A 21,847-nucleotide genomic window follows, 5' to 3' on the forward strand; every position below is an offset into this window, starting at 1 on the left:
CTTGTTTAGCATGATGTAGGTGCTGGGAACCAAGTGTCAGTCCTATGGAAGATCATCTAGTGCTCTTCTGAACCATCTCTGTAGCAACTCTAGAAAGCTTTTGTATTAAATAAAATAGCCCTTTTAGCAGTGTAGCAGGATACAAAATTAATTCCAAAAACAGTTGTAGCATTTCTTTATACAAATGGCAATCAGGTTGAGTAAGAAATTAGGGAAACAACAATCTTCACAATAGCTGTAAATAATATAAAAACTTCCTGGACAAATTGCAAATGCTAAGATGAATAATTAATAAATGTGACCTCATGAACCTAAAAAAATTTCTGTGAGGCAAAGGACACTGTCAATAGGTCAAAATGGCAGCCAACTAACTAGGAAAAGAATCTTTACCAACCTTCCATCTGACAGAGGGCTAATATTCAAAATATATAAAGAACTCAACAAATTGAACACCAAGAAACTAAATAACCAATTAAAAAATGGATACAAAGCTGAACACAGAAGTTCTCAACAAACAAATCTCTAATGATCAAGAAGCACTTAAAGAAATGTTCACCATTCTTAGTCTTCAGGGAAATACAAATGAAGACAAGCCAGATATTCCATATTATACAAGTGGGAACAGCTAAGATCAAAAACTCAAGTGACATCATATGCTGGACTTAGGGAAACATTCCTTCATTGAAGGTGGAAGGGCAAACTTGTACAACCACTTTGGAAATCAATTTGATGGTTTCTCAGAAAACTGGGAATACTTCTAACCAATACCTAGCTATACCACTCTGGGTATATATCCAAAAGATGCTATGCCATACCATAAAAATTCTTGCTCAACTATTTCACATCGGCTTTAGTTGTAATAGACAGACACTGAAAACAAGTCAGATTTCCCTCAACTGTAGAATGGATAAAGAAAATGTATTGCATTTACAAGATGAAACACTTTTGAGCTATTAAAAAGAAGGACATCATGAAATTTGCAGGCAAATGAATGGAACTAGAAAATATCATCCTGAATGAGGTTTCCCAGACCCAGAAGGACACATGATATGTTCTCACTTATACATGGATATTAGCCATAAAGTAGAGGAGAACCATGGTACAATCTACAGAATGAAAGAAGCTGAGTTACAAGGAGGGCCCAAGAGAGGATGCTTGCATCTAACTCAGCAGAGTAAAGAAAATAGATAGAGAAAATGGATGGAAAGGGGGACCTGGGTTGGAGAAGTGGTGGGGAGGGGACTGGTAATAGAAGAGTAAGAAGGCTGAGATCAGAATGTAAAGTGAATAAACAAAGAAATTAATGAAGTAAAATAAAATGCCCCCTGCAAGTAACACTAGTTAAAGTAAAAGTGCAATTCATTCTGCAAGGTATACACTTATGTGAAATATTTCAAATTTCTGACATAGTAAGTCACTCTGGAGAGATTTAGTGGGAAGGTGAATAAAGTCATTTTCTACACTATGTAAATTAAGTGACACTATAAAAACTCTTTATTCTTCCCTCACGAACTTCCATGATTACAAGTCAAATATGTAGCATTACACTATTAGCAATATTGGCATGAGGGAAGACGTTTCAGAAACTTATGATTTGGAAAGGATTTAGCTGTCTCAAGAAGTCAGTGGGCTGTCAGTCCATTGATCCCAACTTAAAGCATAAAGAATTCAGTTACATCATGCTCATTAATACATACAAAGAGAACATTTCTGTACTGAATTAAAAATGGGTCAAGAGCCAAGTATAAAAACAAACTAAAACTGAAGAGATGTCATAAAACAACTGATCAGCACAACTAAAAACTCTCACATGTGAAAAAATAATCACATCCAAAAGGAGTAGACAGTGCGAGAGTATCAAACTCTTGACTAAATAATAATAAAATAGAAACATAGTGAGTAACACAATCAATCATTGAAACAAAGAGTTTGTTCTTTGACAAAAGCAACAAGATAGACAAACCCTTATCCAAACTAATTAAAAGATGGAGAGAAAGTACCCAAATTAATACAATCAGAAACAAAAATGTGGACATAATAACAGACATTGATAAAATCATGAGAATCACAAGACATATGTTAAAACTTCTACTCCAACAAGTTGGTAAAATCAAAAGGAGACAGATGATTTTATTCTTAGGTACCCGGTTCCAAAGTGAAACCAACATCAGATAAACAAAGAGACCTATTTAACTAACCCACAGTGAAATAAAAGCAGTCATTAAAAGTCTCCAAACCACAAAAACCCAGGGCCGAATAATTTCAGCACAGAATTCTATAACTTTCATAGAATAGTTAAAATTAATATTCCTCAAATTATCCCACAAAACATGAACAGAAAGAACATAACCAAATTCACTTTATGAGGGTCCAGTTACCCAGATACAAAAGTACAAAGAGAATTAGAGAACCTTATGAATATACATGCAAAAATACCCATAAAATACTTCCAAGAACAAATAAAAATATTACTGAAGACGATCAAGCAGGCTTTGTCTCAGAGAGGAAGGGATAGTTCAATATACAAAATCAATAAATGTAATCCATCAAACTAAAGAAGAATTGAAAAAAAAAAAAGACACGATGATTTCATCACATGCAGAAATGGCCTTTGACAAAATCAAACACCACTTCATCATAAATGTCCTGTAGAGACAGAAGATTTGAGGGACATAACTGAACATAATAAAATCAGCTTACAGCAAGCCTAGAACCAGGGTCAAATTAGATGGAAAGAAACTCAAACAACAGCAGTAAAGTCATGAGCAAGCCGAGGATCTCTCTCTCTCTCTCTCTCTCTCTCTCTCTCTCTCTCTCTCTCTCTCTCTCTCTCTTTCTAATATATAGTACTTGAAGTCTGAGCTCGAGTACTGTGACAGCTGAAAATCCAGAAGATACAATTTGCATGGCAAGTAAAGAAGTAAACATACCCTATATGCAAATGATATGATAGTATACATAAGTGAAACAAGAATTTCCACCAGGGAATTCTGTAACTTATAAATGCTTTCCCCCCAAATAGCTGAATACAATATTAATGCACAAAAAAAATCAATAGCCTTCCAATATATGACAAACCAAATAAAGAAAAAAAATCAGGAAAACAATGCCTTTTAGAATAGCCTCAAAAAATATAAAGTTTGTTGGTGCTAACTCTTTTTGTTGTTGTTGTTGTTGTTGTTGTTGTTTTGAGACAGGGTTTCTCTCGTGTAGCCCTGGCTGTCCTGGAACTCGCTCTGTAGACCAGGCTGGCCTCGAACTCAGAAATCCGCCTGCCTCTGCCTCTGCCTCCCAAGTGCTGGGGTTAAAGGCATGTGCCACCACCGCCCAGCGGGTGCTAACTCTATTGTGTTGATGCTTTGTCTTTTGCTTACACTGTAATGCCAAATAGTGTCCTCAAGGCCTTGTTGCCTCCTATCAGAGATTCTGCAGGTACCCAGGCGATGCTCTGTAACCTTGCTCTCCAAGTATCACTTACTGGTGAATAGGGATGCCTACAGCTAATAGATGTGCAGAAAAGAATTAGGTTGGGGGCGGGAGGGGGGCGTGCCAGAGAAGAACCATGGGGAGAAAGAAGAAGGTGGAAGCAGAGAAAGCCACCATGGTCTGAGTCTTAGAATAATGGCCATGTTGGCTGGCTATTTGGAGTTAAAAGCAGCCCAGATAAAATGTGGCAAAATATCATGGGATTAATAGCTGGGGAACAGACATGATAATAGCATAGATGATAGGTAGCTTCCCAGCTTTAGCACTGATAAAAGTGTATTATAAAGATTGTGTGTGTGTTTTACCTTGGAAATGAATAATCAAAAGCTGGGTAGAAACAACAGTTCGAACGAAATGTTTTCCTCAACATATTGCAAGGAAGTGAAAGACTTGCATTTTTAAAAATTCAAGTTTTTGAAGGAAGAAATTGAAGATGATACTAGAACATGGAAAGATCTGCCATGTTCATGGATGAGAAGGAACAACATAGTAAAACAGGCCATCCTACCAAAAGAAATATTCATTGCATTCCTTATCCAAATTCCAGCTTGTATGTTACAGACCAGAGTGACAAAGTGATGTGCCAGGCACAAATGGCCTTTCCCTTGAAAATTCAAGTATTGCTACATCCATTTTTCTTGCCATCTGATCTTCTCCATAAATCCTGCGTGCATGGAATTTTAAGTACTATAAACTCACAAGAGTATTTTACTTTTTTTGGATATCAAAATTCTATTTTGCTATCATTATATTTTTGCTTACATGAACTGGGGCTTATGGTGATGTTTTCATTCATGTTATGGTTGTCAGACTATTTACAGGAAAATATTCATGCAAAGTATTTACATTATCTATTTTCCTCGCTATTCTGGCTAGGACAAATCTCTCTCAGAATTTAACTTTATCCAGGCTTTCCAACTGCCCTGTTGTACTGTTTGCTGTTTCTACAGAATGACCCGTGTCCCTGGGGCTCCCCAGAGAGCTCACAGAGCACCCTCTCATCATTCTCAGTCCCATTTGTCTTTATGCACATTTTCATCTCAGTGGTCCTTCTTGTACTTCATGTATGTTTTAACACATGCTTTGAAAGGGAGACAAACTTTGTGACTCATTTTTAGTATTGTGTTTGTGAATGTAACATAAGAAATCGGAATTCAGTCTGTTGGTTATATTTTGCTGTGCATTTGTAGCCCAGGAGGCTTTTATTCCAATCTAAGAAGTTAGGCTGCCTATCTATCATCTGAGGGTTTCAGAACTCACTGTCAGATATCGGGGTGCAGCGTCCTACCAGAACCAGTTCTCATCTAGGCTGTCAGCAAGCATGTAGGGAGGCTGTGCAGAGCAGGTCCAGGAAAGCCTAACAGCTGGAGCTGTGTGGCAGGCTGCCTAAGACTGAGAGGGAGGGAACGGAATCCCTGGGGCAGGGCTACTGGCAGGAGCAGGACATTGACAACAACAGGAAAATAGAAGGGAGGGGTCTACAATAGTAATAAAGAAAGAGAAAGCTCTTGTGGGTAAAAGGCTCAGGTGAACTATGCGACCGCATCCATGTTTTAGTGGGCGGGTCTAGGAGAGCAGTTTGAATGATCTAGGCCAGAGTGACAGGAACTGTCCCCAATCATCTTGCTGTCTTCCGGTTTCCGCCTCCTAGTTCTTTTTGGACCCCGGAAAAGTCTCTTCAGATGCAGTTTCCCGACCGCGAGCCTGGGCGAGTCAGCAGTCGGCAGCGCAGCGGCGGGAACCGCAGCCTGGGGACCCTGGAACCTCCCAGGTCAGAGGAGCTGCGGGGCTGGGAAACGGGCGGGAGCGGAGCAGGGGGGTGTTTTCCGCAGCTGCTCTTAGGAGGCGGCTCCCACAGTTCTGTTGTGGCTGTCTTACTGTTGTCGGAAAGTTGAGATCCTATGAACTTGGGTTTATCGTGCTTTTTTTTTTTTTTTCATTTATCCTACACTTACCAGAATATTCAATCATAAAATAACCTCATAAAGGAGCAATTGCAGTATCTTCTATTTCCTAATGAGGCAATTACAAAGAGAGTGGAAAGTAAATTCCTTCTTGCTTTCTCACTGCCTTGTTTTACTAATTGCTTATTCAAGAGAATGCCTTTGGACCCGCTTAATAGGCACCCCCAGAGAACTTTGTATATATAAGAACCAGTACAGATTTGTCGAACCCCATAATACACTTTATCGAGCGCTACTGTTATGGGTGTAAACACTAATATTTACTAAGCATACTTTTTAGTGGCCATGAATTTTTTCATTAGAGTTTTGTATAGTTTGGGATGGAAATTAAACATTCACCAATATGCCTTAATATTCTGAGTTTTTTATGTTACATCTTAGGTCCAGACAATCCACGTATTTCAGTGTTCGTGTATCAGACCACACTATTTGTATTGTAGAAACTTAAAATTAATAAAAAGCTCTGACTTTGGTTTTAAACTCAAACATTAACTTCCCCCAGGGACACATCCCAGGAGAAGCACATTCCAGAGGCTCAACAAACATCTCAGAGGAAGAAAGACCCAAGATAAGAGTTAGTAGCCCTTAACACAGTAAAACCTGGGTAAATAGAAGCTACTTAAGCTGACCTTCTTTGTTCGTTTCTTAGCAACTGAGCCTGAGAACTGCTGTTGGAGTTTGGCCTTTGTGGTTAATGTTTAAGAAGTAATTGTATAACTGCCTTTATGAGCCCTGTGAATATGGTATAAATGCTTCCCTCAATTTTGGCTCAGGGTTCTTTTTATCTTCATATAGGAGAACCCCGGTACTGGCTATTATCAACTCATCAATAAACCTCAGGTTATGACAGCGAGTCCTGTCCATGAGTTCTCTGGGGGAGCATGTCACCTGTTATTAGATCTTTAGAATCCAACAGTATAATTAGAAAACCCAGTATAAACTAAAATAAAATTTTAGAAAGCATTTTTGAATAATTATGGTCACTCCCCTGTGTCAGAAAATTGTCTTTTTGGTTGAAGGAAAGCACTCTGCCCTTACACATGTGGCCAAATTGTTGTTTTTATTTTAGGGTTTGTTATTCAGGGATGTGACTGTGGACTTCTTGTAGGAGGAGTGGGAATGCCTTGACCCTGCAGACAGAGGTTTTTGCAGACACCTTCCTTTGGACAAGTGCAGCAGTCTGGTTTCTGTGGGTGACAGTGGTTTTCTTGCAATCTATCTAGCTCCTCCTCATGGTTCAAGGGAGAATGACTATGCATGTGTCTGAGCATACATGGTTAGAGGAAAGAGATATTTTTATTTGTGATATTTTCTCTCTCCCTTATGTTTATCCTTTTTTTTTGAGGCATCATTTATTTTTGTTCTATGAAAAGTTCTTGATGCTTTCTGATGACTCTTTTCCCATATGCAGGTGTCACACTCCTCAGCCAGTCCTGCACCTGTGAGTCTGAACTGGATGGTGAAGAGAGGAAACTGTAGCAAAGGATCCAGGTATGTTAGAGGGATTGAAGAAGGGATTGGGAGGGGCTCAAGTGCCATTAGAAAGAGGACATAAAATTAGTTTGACCACATTCTATTTCATTCCAAATATTTCTAGATATTGTAGTGAGAATAGCATCAATATTCTCATTGTAGGTATTAGAAGATTATGTAAGAATTAATACACAGAGGCAAATGTAATTTAATTTGTTTGTATGTGGGGGATGCTGCCCACCTCCCACTCACATCACTGATCATATCTTGTTAACAATATTAAATATTATCATTGTTATAATTTTAGTGTATTGCTTAGTCAGAACAATTGATGCCTCATAGTATTTCCTGTTCATAGTAGTTCGTTTAAGTTGTTTTAATTTTTATGGTTAATTTCTCAGTTTCCTAAAAATAATGTCAGGAGGATTTTGATAAGATTTGTTTAGTAACTTTGTGTAGTATGAAACTCTGTCAGCCGGGCAGTGGTGGCGCATGCCTTTAATCCCAACACTTGGGAGGAAGAGGCAGGAGGATTTCTGAGTTCGAGGCCAGCCTGGTCTACAGAGTGAGTTCCAGGACAGCCAGGGCTACACAGAGAAACCCTGTCTCAAAAATATATAAATAAATGAATGAATAAATAGATAAATAAATAAATAAATATTAAAAAAAACCCTCTGTCTGTATTACCTTCCCACGGATACATGATGTTGTCTGTCTTCCTGTCATCTGTGCAAGATCTGCACTGCTATAATTGTAATATATTGTGAAATCACCCTTGGGTTTAATCCTTTTCTCACAAATTTTAAATTTTTTTGTGATTTCTCAATTTATAAATTTTTGGAATGATTTCCTTATATTTAAAAATATCTGTATGATTTTGATATTTCTAGTCTTAAAAACATTCTTTTACATTTCTTCACATGTTTGAATGAGAACATGACTCAGTATTCATGTCTTTTATGTGTTCTTGTGTCTTCTACTGATGTCAGCATTCCATGTTCTTAGATAAGAATTTTTCAATTTTTCAAATTTGTATTAATATTATTTAATCTTTTTTCACAGTCCAGTGGCCATCACCCCCTGGTCTGCCCTCCCACAGGTCCCCATCCCACTCCCCCTCCTCCATCTTCAAGAGGACATCCCCACCCCCACCCCACCACACCTCCCCTTTCCCTGAGGCCTCAAGTTTCTCAAGTGTTAGGTGTGGAGAAGACATTTTTGAATTTGTAATCCTTACTAGGTTTGAAGAATTTTTTCTTTGTTGGTGTCTTTATTTTTTGAGACACTTTGTCTAGGAAGTCTTGACAGTTCTGGAACTCTGTAGATAAGGCTACCCTTGGCCTGAGAGATTTCTGCCCCAGCCTCTCCAGTGCTGGGGTAAAAGGCTTGTACCACCTGGCATGCTGACTTGTTCTGACATGTCCACACTTGAGAATTCTGCATTAGTTTGAGAAGATTGTGTGTCTTCTGCTGTCGTGTGGGTGGTTTTCTGGCGGCCTGCTACTCATTACTGGTTTTCAGCTCATGGTTGTCTTTCTAAATGGCAGATATTGAAGTTTATCTGTAACACCATCTATCTGTTTCTTTTTTTTTTTTTTTTTTTTTTTTTTTTTTTTTTTTTTTTTTTTTTTTGGTTTTCCGAGATATGGTTTCTCTGTGTAGTATCTATCAGTATCTATCAGTTTCTTACAGTCATGTCATTGACTGGTTAATACGTTTGGAAACTTTTGGGAAATGCATTCATGTTGATCGTATAGTTTCTGGAAATACACCATTGTTAATATTTTTTGTTTTATAAGTTGATGAATTTTGCCTATGATAATTGTTTCCCACAGTCTTGACAGCAAATGCTTAAAAACTTTCAATAGGTCTTACCAATTAGTATTCTTCTTAATTTTTTAAATAAAGTTGGTGGCTTTCTAATGGGTCATAGTGACAGCCTCAGTAGAATTGGTGGCTCTTTATGCATGAACCATTATGTCAGATTTATATATATATATATATATATATATATATATATATATATATATATATCAGAGTAATTCTCCTTTGTGTAAGTGTACCTCATGTTCTTTATTTATTCTTCTGTGGAGGGTCATGTAGGTTTATTTCAGTTTCTGGCTATTATGGATAAAGATGCAATGAACATGTTTGAGCAAGGGACCTTGGGGAGGTTGGAGTGTCCTTTGGGTATACACCTTAGAGCGATACGGGTGGATCTTGAAGGAGTGTGATTCTCATCAATTTGAGGAACTGCCACACTGATTTCCATAGTGGCTGTACAAGATTGCACTCCCCCCAGCAGTGCAGGAGTGTTTCTGTTGCTCCACATCCTCTCCAGCATGAGCTGTCACTTGTGTTATTGATTTTAGCTATTCTGACAATTATGAGATGGAATCTCAAAGTAGTTTTGATTTGCATTTCCCTGAAGACTTAGAGTGGTGAGTATATTTTACATGTTTCTTGACACTTGAGTTTTCTTCATTTAAAATCCTCTGTTTTGATATGTAACCCATTTTTAATTTGGATTATTGTTTTTTCCACATCTAGTTTCTTGAATTCTTGCTGTATTTTGGATATTAGCTCACTATTGGATGTAGAATAAGTAGAATCTTTTCCTATTCTGTAGGCTCCTGCTTTTTTCCAAGTGATGGTATCATTGGGCTTATAGAAGCTTTTCAGTTTCCTGTGATCCCATATATTAATTGTTAATCTCGGTGCATATGCTATTGATGTTTTGGGTTTTTTGTTTGTTTTGTTTTTTAAAGAATGTCTTCTCTGACAATATGTTCACCTTTCTTTCCAACTCTGTCTTCTGTCAGATTCAATTTGTTTGGTTTTTATTGTTGTTGTTTTCTTTTGTTCTTTATCTGTGTTTATTTTATGCTGAATTTATTCCTGTGCCATGTGTTTTTGTTTCTTCAGTTTCTTCTGGGATATCCTTTTCTTCTGTGTAACTTCTTCTGGCTTTGGGATAATCTGTTCCTCCTGAGTGAGGATCATCTCAATGTGCTGAGGAGCTCAAGTATGTGTTAATCTTGTGTTGAGCTCCGGAGGTTCACCTGCACATCTCAGGTGCCTTGTTCACTGGATGTGTTCAATGACAGGGGGATCTAAGTCTAAACCCTTAGGTTCAGAATTACTATTTGTGTTTTTAACCATATGCAGCAAAAATTCAGCACTTTTTTTTGGCCCCCTTCCCTGTGTCCAGACTCACTGTTTGACTTGAGTGCACCTCTGACTACCATTATACTGATGGAATGGTGCCCATTACAGCATTACAGCAGGAAGATTTGAACCTCTTGATTTGCATGATTTTGGGGGCTCTTTCTGGGTCAAGAGAGTAGCAAACCATCTTCACAGATCACCTCTGGAGGCTTACACGAAGAGTCAATCTGTTTGGTTTTATACTGAGGTCTTTGACCCGCTTGCACTCCAGGTTTGTGCTGGGTTATAAGTGAATGGCCCTGCTTAGCTGCACAAACCCCATGCTACTCTTTGTCTCCATGTTATGTTTAACCTGCTCTTAGATTGAACTTAGTTACTGAAAAACCCTCAACTTTTCCAGGAACTGAGACATCCATAGCATCCCCCACTCCTTCCCCAGTGATAGCCAATTAGCTCTCGGGAGAAAAGTGCCAAGACGTCCAGATGTCTCAAAAGAGATTGCTTAAGCAAGCAACCACTGTTTATAGCAAGTGAACTCATTACTAGCCAATAGAAGTGTGTCAAGCTGCAATTTTCAAATGTCAATCATGTAACTCAGGTTGGAAATACTGCTGTAAGGGTGACAATAAGGCAAGGCTTCACCACCCATCTACTGCACTGGAGAGGTTGGAGGGTCCGAGCTCCAGCTTAAATAAAGCTGCTTTGGTTTTGTATAGGAGTTGGATTCCTGGTGATATCTGGGCATAACAGTAAGTATGGATCCATTTGCATTCTTCTACATGAGGACAGTTAGACCAGCACCATTATTGAAAATGTTATCTTTTTTTTTTTTTCAGTTTGCATTTCTGTTTTATTTATCAAAAATCAGATGGCCAAATATATTTATGTCTTGGTCTTCAATTCATATTTATTGATTAGTGTGTTTTTCTGCTAACATTTTTGAGGTTTTTAATCCTGTAGTTTTGTAGAAAACTTGAAATTGGGAATGTTGAGAGAACTCTAGAAGTTGTTTTATTGTTCAGGATTGTTTTAGCTATAGTACACCTTTCATTTATGCAAGAAAGTGCAATTGCCCATTTAAAATTTATTAAGACTTGTGTTGGAATTTGCATGAGGAATGCCTTGAATCTGAATGCTCTTGGTAAGATGGCTGTTTGTTTAAGATCTTAATCCTCTTGCTCCATGAGCATGGATCTTTCTCTCTTTTAATTTTGTTTTTAGTTTCGTCAAAGAATTGACGTTTTATTATACAAGTCTTTTACTTGCTTGCAGAAACATTTATCATGGTATTTTTCTCTTTCCTTTGTGTTTATTCTTTTGGCAGATGTGAGCTTCTTTCGTTTTTGTTTCATGAAAAGCTCCAGGTGCTTTCTGCAGAATCCTTTTCCCATATGAGGGTTTCCCACTCAGCCAGATCTGCTCACCTGTGAATCAGAACTAAGAGCCCTGGGTGGTGAAGACAGAGGAGACTCTAGCCAAGGAGCCAGGTATGTTAGAGGAATACAGCAAGAGGGGAGGCTGAAGTGATAATAGAAAGTGGATTTGAAATTGGATTTTTCCAGTTTCTCTTTAATTAATGATTCTAGAAAATTTCACTGAGAATAATAATTTAATGTGTGGTAATATGGATTTCTGGTTATAGGTTGTACAGTAAACAGTCAGGTATTCTCAGTATTTGGTTAGTTTTGAGGTTTGGGAATGACTGTTGCCCATTAAATAGTTTCTTTGACCCAGACTGAAAGGCTATGGTTGTCAATGGATACATTTGAACATGTACCACCAAATGTCAGTAGTGGATTTTCTTGTCAGTTCTAAGATACTCCTTATTGTTGGCTTTTGTCCTGGTTTCCAGTATAGGCCATAGTCTTTTTTTTTTTTTTTTTTTTTTTTTTTTTTTCCTGTGCAACTGCCCTCAGATTGCACCAGAAAACCTTCTGTTATACACAGAATAATCTGTGACACCACTATTACAACAACGAGTAGGCCTTCCATATTGTGATTGTAGCACACAGGATCCAAGTCTGGGTATGGCCATTGATACTCTACCCTCTGCTTCAGGTCTGCATAGCAGCTTTTTGAGACTGTGAATGCTACAAACAGGGTGACCTAGGTATTTGTAGTCAGGGTGAGTTGTCTGGGCTGAGTTTTTTTTTTTTTTTTCAAGAAGTGTCACTTGTTTTTTGACTACGTTTTCTCTGTCTTTGAGTTGTGTACTAACTGATGCACTGTGTTGAGTGAGTCCTGGTTAGGGTGGATTAATTACTTTCCTTGTTTTGTACTGTTTGCTTCAGCTTTGCATCTCTTTGTTATTCTGAGGTATGTTTCTTCTGTCCTCACATTCTTGAAAGCTTTTGTACAGTGCAAATGCATAGTTTAGCTCAGGCCTTTCTATGTATCTATTGACATAGTAGTTTTTCTTCTGTTTCTAAGTCTGCTTATGTGGTGTCTGACATTGATTAGTTTGTAAGTATTGAAACAGTCTTGCATTTTTGGTGTGAACTCAGCTTTCCTTCTATTTCAGTATAATTTAGAACAGTCTCTGTGTCTGTAAATCATGGCAACTGGTTTGTGATTTTTCTCTCCATATGTTCATTTGGGCTCATCTTCTGTGTGTCCCGGTGACACCAGTTTTGTATGATGACTTTCTAATGTTCCTCTTCTTTGTGTTCATGAGAATATTCTATGTTTGCCTTTAGTATAGGCTTTGTCTAAGGAAAGGAGAGTTCCCTGCTAATCTGTCCAGTCCTCAGACACTGTTAGAGGTAAAGCTTCCTGGTTCAGTCTGTACATTCACTTGATGCCTGTTGTCATTTTGTATTGTAGGAGGTTGATTTATTCACTTATATGTAGGAACTCTTCAATTCTGATTCACTTGTGTATGACTTTCTTCAGCACTGTGTAAGATGACACTGATGTCCTTGTCATACGTGCAGTGTCCTCCTTTCGCTCTAGTTCTAATACAGCGAGTCTCAAGTTTAGTTTCTGGTAGGTGAACATTTTTTTGTCAGTACTTTAATCTCTGCTGAGTGTCAAGTCTGTTATATTGAACCATTGTATTAGCTTGCATCAATTTCATTAATTTCTATATAACCCTCAAAATATCTCTTTAAATTCTATTTGTATTCTTACCTTTTCAAAATAGATTTGTTTATGTATATGACTACTCTTTCTGAATGTACACCTGCATGTGTGCCTGCCAGATGAGGACTTCAGATCACATTGTGCATGGTTATGATGTACCATGCAGTTGCTGGTAATTGAACGCATGATCTCTGGAAGAGCAGACAGTGCTTTTAACCACTGAACCATCTCTTCAACTTCAACTGCATTTTAAAAGACATTACAGACTCTGAACTAAAGTGAAAACTAAAACCTTAGTGATGGCAGCAAATCCTTTTTCTGCTGCTGAGAAAACTCATTGTGAAGAAAGACCCTCTGAATGTACACAGTGTAGTAATTCTATACATTGTTTATCACAGACAGCAGAGCTTAACTGCTGAGAATTCTTTGTAGCACTTCTAGAAAACTTTGATCTTTGAAATAATGCCATATCTCACCTATACCACAAAACTATCTCTAATATCTTAGATCTCTTTTTACATCAGAAAGCATTTTGTGATACAGCTTATAATAAAGGGATAGTTGTCAATTGTAGGTTTTTTAATATTCAGGAATGGGTTGTGAAATATTCACAGGGAATGTTGAGGCTGTCCTCAGAGGACATTGTACACAGGTGTGATATTGGAGAATTATAACAATGTTTTTTTGTATGTTAGGATGCTCTTCTTATAGAATGCCTTTGTATTTACCTGCTTTGTGTGTATATACATACACATACACATACATATACATATATATACTGTCTGTACTGTCTAAAGCCTCCCAGAAATGAGGGAATTCCTGGTTATCAACATAGTCCTATCAGAATCCTTTCTTTCTATTGTCTTGGAGTTGTCTGGAAGTGGGACCAGTGTTATATTCTGCTTGTTCTCTTCAGCTCTCTTATCTTCTTTCTGGGCCAAACATATTCATTCCACTACACTTAGTTCAGGTACCCTGGCTCCTGCTTAGATGTGGCTTTAAGGAACTGAGCCATGGAGATAGGATATGCTTTATCCTGTGGGTATGATAGCAGGTGAGTAGTGTGCTCCAGGATTCCACTATGCATAACCTATATCTAATGCTAGCTTAGAATTTCATGATAGAATTTATCTTTGAGTCACCATGTCTGGACATGCTGCTGAATTTTCTAAGCCTGCATAGGCTCTGCTTCATTTCTCCATCCTTATTCTGATAAAGTGCTTGTCCCTGTCCCACTGATACTCATCAGTCTCACATTCACAGGCTGCTTTCCACAGCTCCAGCTGTCAGGCTGACATGGACTTGCTCTGCAGACTTCTTATGCCCGTTGCCATCATAGACCAGGATTGTATATGATAACTGTGCATAAAGGGTATGGTGTGAGCTGTCTTTTCATTGTGAATATTAACAACTTTGTGGATGTTTATGAATAATTAGGAAAGTCATATCAAGGTCATCAAGCAGAGGAGCCTTGATTCATGCAACACCTGAAATTGTCATCCCAGGAGTCTGTCCAGTGGGTTACAATCTCCAGATTCTTAAGGTGCAGTCCAGAGACCTAAGTTTCCACTGTTTCCTGTCTCAGGTTCATTATCTTTGCTTCGGCAGCAATTAATACTTATTGTTATGTATTCAAATCTTAATGTTTGTAAATGATATTTTCTTATTGCAGGGCTTTTGGGGTCCCTCTTGGAAGTTAGTAATAAAGAAACAGAGATATCTGTATATTATAAGGCTGTTTGCTTGGTTGCTGGGAAACTCCCTCAGCTAGCCTGTCTAACTTAACTTGCCATTGTATCTCTCTATGTGTCTCTCACTGCTCTACCTCCCTGTTCTCCTCTTCTGTCCAACTCTCCCTCCTTCTTTGCCTCCTCCTGCCTTCCCCAGCTCCAGCCTACAGCCTTTCTTGCTGTAATGCCACACTTACTTTGCATACAAAACAGCTATTACCATACTTGGAGAGATTCCTCCTCCATGGCAGATTGCCTTTCTTTTGGGCAGGTGAGGAATGGACAAACATTTACACATCCTGCTAGCCTGTCAGTCCCAGCTCAGTAATTAACAATTCAGAACACAGTGATACACTTTTATAGCCAGTTGTTGCCATGTGTGGGTTATTTCTACATTTTCCTATTTGTTGAATATGAGTGTCATTTTGCCCTGAAATCCCTAAAATTTTTTTTTAAGTTTTTTTTTTTTTTAATCATCAAATCGTAATTTTTACTTTTTAACTCAAGGGTTATAAACATAAAATGCAGGATGTGGGGAAGGGGATGACACAGGAGCATAGGTGTTCAGGGGGAGTACAGATATCTTTCAGAACAGGGTATCAGCTGGGTAAAGGTTCAGGGACCAGGTCATTATGACTCTGCCTATGATTCACTTGTCCTTATCTAAGTTGGTACTATCTTCCAAGGCTGCCTATTTACAAGGTCTATGACTAATCAGGCTGGTAAATTTCCACAAAAGCTGCCTCTTTACAATAGTTTATAGCCCTCTGTTTCAGTGTTTTTCCACAGAGACCCAAGACTTTGTGTTAGCAGGCATGTATGTCAGGCCTATTGCTGATTTTAGGTTTTTGGCTGATTTTCAGGCCTTCAGTGTATAAGCAGGGCTGCCCCTGACATCTCCTCCCTTCTCCAAGTGTAGAAGGGCTGTGGCGATTCTAATCTTGCCAAGGTGAGGATAGAGGCCTGACCTCCAGTAATTAAAGGGGATCTTGTAATGTCTCTGGTCCTCCTGTTGTTGTCCAGTGAGGCATGAGGGCCATACCCATCCCAATGTCTTTTTTCTGGATAGGGGATGTTTTTGACATCAACCCCTATGCAGTTAGGCTTGTTCCTCAGGGAACCCAGAAACATATTTTTAACTTTTATTTATATTCCCTTGCAGTGCTTAGCCTGACAGCCTAAGCAAGAATTCAATTCGCCAGTCAGAGGGTGTTCTGGGTGGCCCCTCTCTGCTTGGTCTAGGGCTGGAAGTCCCCTCTTTTAGGTTGGGTGGAGATGGGATTTGGGAACACTTTGGATAGAGTAACAACCTCATCTTGAATCTTGTGGTCCTCCATAGCTAACTTATGATAATGTATCTGAATAGATTTTGCTATCAAATTATCTATCTGTTGTTTCACAAAGTTAGTCAGCCTATTTAAGGCACAGAGACCAAAAGAAATAAGCAAAAATAACCGAATTAATTGTCCCAAGATGGAAGGAAGTAGGTTGACAACCATGCTGAGGTTGAAAACCAATTCTTGTACCAGCTCTCATCTTTCTCTTTCTGTGTCTGTCTTTTCTCAAGGCCTTTTCTAACCTTTTTCATGCTCTGTTTAATCATCCCTATTTTGTCTATGTAAAATCAACATTCTTCTTTAAGGGCTGTACACAGTCTAGAGCTGTACACAGTCTTTTCTATTGTAAAAGAGTAAATCAAGTACAATAAAGTCCTTTGCAATTTTTGGAGATTACTTCAGACAGCAAAACGAGGGATTTCTTCAGTATAGTGATGTCAATCTCTAACTGTTTGATGTTCTTGTCAAAGGCTCATCGAAGGTCTGAGTAGTATAAGTCCAGAGGCCAGCATCAGGATTAGAACTCCTAACAGCACACATCACAGGTTATTCATTTTTACCTGGAAAGGAAAAAGAAGGGAATTGTCAGGGAGATTTCTCTTCCCTGGATGTCAGTTGTTATTCATCTTGTTTATAATTGGGCCTGGCTTTGTGGTTGTATCTATTTACTTCTTTAATCTTTTTGGCGGCCATTTCTGTGGTATCAAACAGGCCTATCAATCCTTAGCCCCATATGAGAACTGGGTCCTGGCCATTTCATTTAAGGGTAAGAGGGTCCTTCCACATAGCTGTGGCATAGTTTTTATTGGTCTCAGTGATTCCAGAGGCAGTCAGTAGCAGATTTGCCATGAGCTTTCTTTTTGTTTTGTTTTGTTTTGTTTTTCAAGACAGGATTTCTCTGTGTAGTCCTGGCTGTCCTGGAACTCACTCTGTAGACCGGGCTAGCCTCGAACTCAGAAATCCTCCCGAGTGCTGGGATTAAAGGCGTGCAGCACCACTGCCCGGCTGCCATGAGCTTTCAGTTTTAGAAAGTTAAAAGTGAACAAGGCATGATGGAGAGTATTTTGGGGAGACTTATTCTGGGGTAGAGTTCCCCCTCTTTTGTTTTTAAAGCCAATTTTTCAGAGTTCTTGTAAAATCGGGGCAGAAGCGGCAACAGCCGCTCCTTCAACCCTCAGAGAGTCATGAAGGCACTATTTACAAAAATATAAATCTTTATTAATAATTTCTTTTATCAAAGGACTATTATAAAACAGCCAACAACTAATTAATCTATATAATATTTCGATTAATGATAGCTTCTTCTACTTTTTGTAAAATTACGCCTTTTGTCAATTAATTGTTGAGGGAAATTAGGATTTGCATCTCTCTTGAGAATATTAAACAAAGACTTAAATTCTTTTGTGGAGAGCTTAAAATAAGATCTTAGCCAATAAGCATCTCCTGGAAACTTTTGAAAATAATTTGAAATGAGTAAACTATCTTTTTTTTTTTTTTTTCCAGACCTATTTTCTGAGATACTGCCCGGGTTAGAGCTCCTGGGAGCCACACTTCCTCTGGGTTTTTTTTGAGGTTGGGTGCAGAGCTGCCACCCATGATCCACTCAGTGCTCCGGCCCAGACCGGAAGCTGAAATTTTTATAGAATAGTATGGTTTCATGCTCTGTATCACACTACCCTGTCTAAGGTATTAAATTTCTGAGTCCCACTATTTTTAGTACCAATATTCTAATTTGGTTTTTGAATAAATACTTCCTGAACATTTCTCAGTATGTCCAAATGATGTTCACAAACACTCATGGGTAGTTCTAAGCTCTGCATTCACATGTATACATTGTCTTATTCATAGGTTAGCTCTTTAGAGTTTCATGGTTTCTTGATATTTGCACAGATGGACTCACAAGGAATTATATTGAAGATTATTTTCTTAAAACATTTGCATGAGTTTTATTTCATGATGAATTTTCTGCTATGTTACAATACTAGCATTGTTTAAAGAACTTAAGAAACGTGAAATTTCATTGTTTTTGAGGGACTTGTAGATTGGAATTTCTGAAGGAAAACAAGCCATAAGGACGTCCTAAGTGGGGAGCACTGGTCAGGGATTCAAAGGAGCATGACTCCATCAATGGGTCTTAGCTTTAGTACAGAGGCATGTGTACACATAGCCCAGTTTGGCTGATGTCTCTCACTGACAGTTTGTAGGCATAATTTCATTCATATCCCTGTAGTCTGCTTCTCTCTCTCTCTCTCTCTCTCTCTCTCTCTCTCTCTCTCTTTCTCTGTATGTGTGTGTGTGTGTTTGTGTCTATCTCTCTGTCTCTTCTCTCTTTTTGTTACCCCTCTTTCTCTTGTTCCCTCTCTGCCTCTTTCTCTCTGTCTCTCTCTCTCTGCTCTCTCTCTCTCTCTCTCTCTCTCTCTCTCTCTCTCTCTCTCTCCTCCCTGAATGCAACAAAGAAACCAGCTTCCTTTCTAAGGCTTCCTAAGTGTACATTCTATTTGTTTTGGTCCTTTAACAGGACCAAGTACTAGTATGAGAGTAAGCCTGGAACAGTGAGTACAAGCAATCTATCCTAATTTAGTTGAAGCATACATATATTTTCTCTAACATCAGTTTTCTGGTGTATGTGAAATTTGGAGCAAAAACAAATGGGGTCATCACATGTTGCTTGAGGTTCACTTCCTGGGGAGATGCAAAATGAATGTGCATCTACTCATCCAAAATTGGAACTGTTACCAGAACCAAACATTCGTGCCACTGAAGTCCATCCATCTTGTTAAATCAACGAGCTTTATTGAAGTTACTTAATAGTATTATGGGGAAGGAGCCATTTTCGAGAACAAAAGTAACTCAAAGATAATTTCCATCATGACACTCTAAGGTAGCATGGGATACAGGTTATGCACAGTGGAATCCTAGAGCACATTGCTCACCTGGAATCATACCCACAGTTTAAAGGGTATCCCATCTTCCTGGCTCAGTTCCTTAAAGCCACATCTAAGCAGCTTGATTGGTGTGAGTTTCTTCATGCGAGTTAAACATAGTGAATCCTATCAGATTGAGGGATTTTGTTGAAGCTATGTTTAGTGGTTTATTACCTATCTTAATCAGCTTCCTATCAGGATGGAATATTTCAGTCTCCTGGAAATTGCTACACAACAGGACATTTCTCAGATTCTCCATTTTCTGTTCTTAATGATATACATTGAAAAAGTAAGTTATGAAATTTGTTCCACATTGTCATACTTTTGTGCCAAAGTCCAGTTTTAACATCACAGGGTAAACTGAGGAGTGCTGCCTGTAGAGTAAGCAATTGATCACACTGTAGACTTTTCTCTGAGGGAATAAATCTTGACCACTGGTACTGGTACCCCTTTTATCTGGCAAGAAGTTCTCTAAACTCTTCAAAATCTTTGGGGGCCGAAGGGAATGAAAAGAGAAAAACACTAAAAATGATACACATGCATGCACACAGGCACACACGAATGGACACGTGCACACACAGGCATACAGATACACACACACACATGCACACACTGAGTGAATGAAGCAAGTCAAGGTCCAATAACTTTACACATACATACATGTACAGACAGACAGACAGACAGACAGAGACAGACAGACAGACATATTTGATGGATAGATCAAAGCTCCAAAAAGCTGCATCAACCCATTTTATACATATACATATATGCATATGCACAGATTTGGGGTATGGAGCAAACTCTAAAGAGCTGACTGTAACAACTTTATATTTTCTTGTATTCTTTTTAACCACCTTTTTAAGGCAGTGCTCTCTAGGAAAATGATTGTCTTATTGCCACAAGTTCCATGCTCACTAAAAACAATCACCATAAATCATATTCTACAAAAGCAGATTAAAATCATTACAACAGAATTATTGACTATGTTTTCTTTATTTAAGCTCATTCCTAACTAAATATTTCCCATCTGTCTTTCTTTCCAGAATTTCATCATAACCCCAATGCAGTAATTCTTTTGTCATTGATTAAGAATGTTTAAGCAAGCCAGTTAATAGTAGCAAGATTTTTCCTATGCTTACCAGACAATTGGAATTTATTTACAACATGCAGATCATCATCTATCTTATAATTTATTTTTGAAGTCTTGTTCAGATACCCTGCCTAATCCTCTGTTGTCTACTTTTATTCTCAGAATTTATTGCTTTCTATTCATCACCGTGCCATTTCATGGTACACACTGAAACTTAGGGCCATATCTGTAGATCACAATATGCATGAAGCCAGACCCAGAATCAATGGTTTGATCATTTATTTGTCTCAAACATATTTTTCTAGTCCAAGTATAATTCCATGCTTGTAACTCATGAAGCTCACTGTACTCCTATTCCAACTTATGTAGCCCTTACTACAAGGGAGGTGGCTCAGTCTATTCTTAATTCTACCTTTATTATACCTAAGCCATCTCCTTAAACTTTATCAGTTACCCCAACTTTCACAAAGTTTTAAATCAAATCAGGAATTTTGTAAAATCATTAATTGATCCAAACAATATTATTTTATGATAGGTCATCATCCTCTTGATCTATGGGAAAGTTGTCCAATAGAGTGGGCTATCTCCCAAGAAGCTCATTTGCCCACTGCAGCTCCTCCTGCGTGTCACCCACCATTTTCAGAACTTTTCACAGTGTGAACTTTTGATGTTTCCTATGACCTGATCATCACATAAAGGTCTCACAGGTTTCTTATGTTCACAGTGAATCTCTAGTGTGGAGCCTATGGTGGTCCATAAGGATGTAGCCCATGCCACTTTATTTACTATGGACAATTTTCTTTATGGTATGAATTTTCTGATGTTTTCAGAGGCATGAATGTTAGGTAAACACTTTGTCATATGCTTTACATTTTTATGGTTTCTCACCTCTATGAATTTTCTCATGCAATCTAAGACATGAGGTGGTAGTAAAAGATTTCTCACATTCTCTACATTTCTAAGATTTCTCTCCTGTTTCAATTATCCAATCATTTTAATAGGTGAGGGACCGGTAAACAATTTCCCACATTCCTTACTTTTCTTAGGTGTTTCTCCTGGGTGAATATTCTGATGGCTTCTAAGACCTGAACCAACTGAAAGGACTTCTCACATCCAGTGCATCCATAAGGTTTATCTCTTGTATAAATTGATGTGTCCTAATTTTTTTTATGTATTCACTTTTTTTATGTATTCACTTTATATCCTGCTCACTGTACCCCCCCCCCCATCACCTTTTCCCACAATTCTTTTTCCCTTCTTTCCTTTTTCTTCTGAGCAGGCAAGGGCCCAACTGGGTATCCCACTACCATGGTACTTCAAGTTGCTGCAAAGCTAGGAGTTTTCTCTCCCACTGACATCAAACAAAACAACCTAGCTAGAAGAGTTTAACCATATACAAGCAATAGCTTTTGGGATAGACTGTTTCAGTGGTTTGGGAACCACATCAAGACCAAGCCGCACTTCTGCTACATGAGTGAGGAAGCCTAGGTCCAGCCTGTGTATGCTCTTTGGTTCAGACTCTAAGATCACCAAGGGTCCAGTTTAGTTGACACTTTTGGTCTTCCTGTGGATGTCCTATCCTCTTTGGGGCCAG

At 38.4% G+C, this 21,847-nt stretch overlaps 1 protein-coding gene across 1 annotated transcript in view; it reads left to right on the plus strand.

Annotated features, from left to right (window-relative positions):
• The first annotated feature begins 5,104 nt into the window (after window positions 1–5,104).
• The window catches only part of LOC143440928 (uncharacterized), a 32,131-nt gene continuing 15,388 nt past the window's right edge, over window positions 5,105–21,847 (plus strand). Inside the window, 3 exon segments of the mRNA XM_076927852.1 lie at window positions 5,105–5,257; window positions 6,862–6,941; window positions 11,416–11,578. The gene's annotated coding sequence lies outside the window, so the exon portion shown is untranslated.

Source organism: Arvicanthis niloticus, chromosome 30, assembly GCF_011762505.2.
Source record: "Arvicanthis niloticus isolate mArvNil1 chromosome 30, mArvNil1.pat.X, whole genome shotgun sequence".
In the NCBI taxonomy this organism is placed as follows: Eukaryota; Metazoa; Chordata; class Mammalia; order Rodentia; family Muridae; genus Arvicanthis; species Arvicanthis niloticus.